General features: G+C 43.0%; 1 non-coding gene across 1 annotated transcript; it reads left to right on the top strand.

Annotated features, from left to right (window-relative positions):
* Nucleotides 1-1,957: 1,957 nt before the first annotated feature.
* Nucleotides 1,958-2,060, top strand: LOC115029375. The gene has a single exon (XR_003834927.1). It is a non-coding gene; the product is annotated as a U6 spliceosomal RNA (small nuclear RNA).
* Nucleotides 2,061-3,436: the final 1,376 nt, after the last annotated feature.

Below are 3,436 nucleotides of genomic sequence, written 5' to 3'. Positions count from 1 at the left end.
TTTTATAATATAAGGGTTTTTTTAAAATTTTATAAGTAACGTATTTGTTACAAAGATAGTTTACCCAGCTAAATCACAAAACCATCAAGTCAAGATATCCAAATTACGTTTTATTAATAAAACAAGTAAAAACTGATTTACCACTCTTCACATAGAACTGCAGAGGAAGCTGAAAAGCAAGGCCTACTTTTAAAACACAGTGCACCAAATGTCTGAGTTTTGGGGTCCGTTGACCAATGACCTATGGTTGCCGTATATCTTTCCATACTTACGGTGCAAAGCCGGGAGGGCAAGGCTCTGACCTTTTAAACACTCATCTGTAATAATCCTGTTTATTTAAAACTTGTGAACATTTACAGTGGGACAATCTACATTTTTTCCTATTTTTTTTGTTATATTTCAGCACTTCCCTTAGTCCCACTCTAAGCAATAATAATTTCATAACTTTTAAAATGCATACTGTTATTTTTTCTTGATGTTATTTAGTTATATACATTCTTGTTCACATGAATATTTATTTTCCTTGCAAAAGTATATCATCAAAATAAAGAGATGTCTGAGGTTGCTTCAGTGTTCAAGTCTGCTTGTTTTCTTTCTTTTTTCCAGTTTTCTTTCAGTTGTCCTAAAGAAGACTATGTTTTAGAATACTCATGACTATCCTGACAGCAGGGCAGCTAAGCTTCTTCCCGGGAAGAAGAGGCTGTGGGAACCGCTGCTGTGGCTGCTTCTCAAACCGCACTTTCCCAACAAGAACCTTCCATGGAGTTCTATGGGATATCACACAGATGGGGCAAGATGGCAGTGGGTTTAAAGACTTTCCGCTTTAAGCTGCTGGAGAAGACTAAACAACATGTTTGGTTACCCACTGCTGAAGTCAGTGTACAGTGCGACCGTCTGACATGCCTGCAGTGTTTCCTGCAACTCACAGGCGGCAGCACCTGCATGTCTTCTCAGAGCACTGGCACCAAGGGACAAAGGACAGGAGGTCTTTTTTCTTTTTAAAGATGTGTTTATTTTTGTTTATGTATATGAGTGTTTGTCTGCATGTATGTATATGGATCATCTGTGTGCCTGCTGCCCGCAGAGGCCAGAAGAGAGCATCCTTGGAGCTGGAGTTACCAATGAGTGGGAGCCTGCCAATGTGAGCGCAGAACAGCAAACCTGGGTCCTCACAGCAATGCGTACTCTCTGCTGCCTGCCCAGCCGGCAGGGAGAGCCTTAAACTCCACAGTCTGTTGCTTCAGAGCACATGTTCCTCAACGGGGAATATGTTAGAGTGATGAAAATCAAGACAGCCAGGAATACTCTCTGCCCCCTGAAGTGGTTGTGTTTTTCTCTGAGCATCCACATTTATGAGTCGGGTCAGCCCATACTGCCTGTGAACGCCTTCCTTGGCTGAGCTCAGGGGCAGTCATGGAATTCAGCGTTCGTTCGTTGCAGGCTTGCTGATCACACGGAACCTAGAACATACTTAGTCTCCCTAATGCAGAGTCCTTCAAAACCTCCCTGCGTTCCCTAGGACACACAGTGGTGGCCTTGTGCTCTTTTGACACGAGTGAGTGAAAGGAAAAGCTCCCAGATCCAGGGATCTGCGCCTGCAGGGGAATGACAATAAGATTACACTGAGCAAGGCAATTTGTTAGTTGGAGCAAGCTTTCAGTTAGGCCTGGGCACTCTGCAGGCAGGCCCTCTAGAGTTAGCCATGGTGGGCAGGAAGACCCAGTGTCCTCAAGCCAGTGATGTCAGTTCCCAAGCTCTGTCACTCAGGTTCACCCTGGACTTACCTGGAAACTGAAGTCACCACCAGAGGGAGCTGACTGTCTTTACTCAAAGGAAAACACACTTCTTCAGGACAGGGATGGTTTGCAGCTGAAACCTGAGCCAGGCTCCGCCTCCTCGGAACAGGGAGTCCCAGTTTTCTCTTGATTTCATCCCTACAGTCTAAAGCTACACAGAGGCACACCTAGGTAGCTTTTAAAAAAGATTCAAATATACAAAGAAGATTAGCATGGCCCCTGCGCAAGGATGACACACAAATTCGTGAAGCGTTCCATATTTTTTCATCTGGAATAACAAAAAACCTAGGATAGCAAAAACTCTTCTCAAGGATAAAAGAACCTCTGGTGGAATCACCATGCCTGACCTAAAGCTTTACTACAGAGCAATTGTGATAAAAACGGCATGGTACTGGTATAGCGACAGACAAGTAGACCAATGGAATAGAATTGAAGACCCAGAAATGAATCCACACACCTACGGTCACTTGATCGACAAGGGAGCAAAAACCATCCAGTGGAAAAAAGACAGCATTTCAACAAATGATGCTGGCATAACTGGCGGTTATCATGTAGAAGAATGCAAATTGATCCATTCCTATCTCCTTGTACTAAGGTCAAATCTAAGTGGATCAAGGAACTCCACATAAAACCAGAGACACTGAAACTTATAGAGGAGAAAGTAGGGAAAACCCTCGAAGATATGGATACAGGGGAAAAATTCCTGAATAGAACAGCAATGGCTTGTGCTGTAAGGTCGAGAATCGACAAATGGGACCTCATAAAATTGCAAAGCTTCTGCAAGGCAAAAGACACTGTCAATAAGACAAAAAGGCCACCAACAGATTGGGAAAGGATCCTTACCTATCCTAAATCAGATAGGGGACTAATATCCAATATATATAAAGAACTCAAGAAGGTGGACTCCAGAAAATCAAATAACCCCGTTAAAAAATGGGGCTCAGAACTGAACAAAGAATTCTCACCTGAGGAATACCGAATGGCAGAGAAGCACCTGAAAAAATGTTCAACATCCTTAATCATCAGGGAAATGCAAGTCAAGACAACCCTGAGATTCCACCTCACACCAGTCAGAATGGCTAAGATCAAAAATTCAGGTGATAGCAGATGCTGGCGAGGATGTGGAGAAAGAGGAACACTCCTCCATTGTTGGTGGGATTGCAAGCTTGTACAACCACTCTGGAAATCAGGCTGGCAGTTCCTCAGAAAATTGGACATAGTACTACCAGAGGATCCTGCAATACCTCTCCTGGGCATATATCCAGAAGATGTTCCAACTGGTAAGAAGGACTCATGTTCCACTATGTTCATAGCAGCCTTATTTATAATAGCCAGAAGCTGGAAAGAACCCAGATGCCCCTCAACAGAGGAATGGATACAGAAAATGTGGTACATTTACACAATGGAGTACTACTCAGCTATTAAAAAGAATGAATTTATGAAATTCCTAGGCAAATGGATGGACCTGGAGGACATCATTCCTGAGTGAGGTAACCCAATCACAAAAGAACTCACACAATATGTACTCACAGATAAGTGGATATTAGCCCAGAAACTTAGAATACCCAAGATATAAGATACAATTTGCTAAACGCATGAAACTCAAGAAGAACGAAGACCAAAGTGTGGACACTTTGCCT

The sequence above is a fragment of the Mus caroli genome, chromosome 14 (assembly GCF_900094665.2).
Source record: "Mus caroli chromosome 14, CAROLI_EIJ_v1.1, whole genome shotgun sequence".
NCBI classification, from domain to species: domain Eukaryota; kingdom Metazoa; phylum Chordata; class Mammalia; order Rodentia; family Muridae; genus Mus; species Mus caroli.
This window is presented reverse-complemented; position numbering and strand designations above follow the sequence as displayed.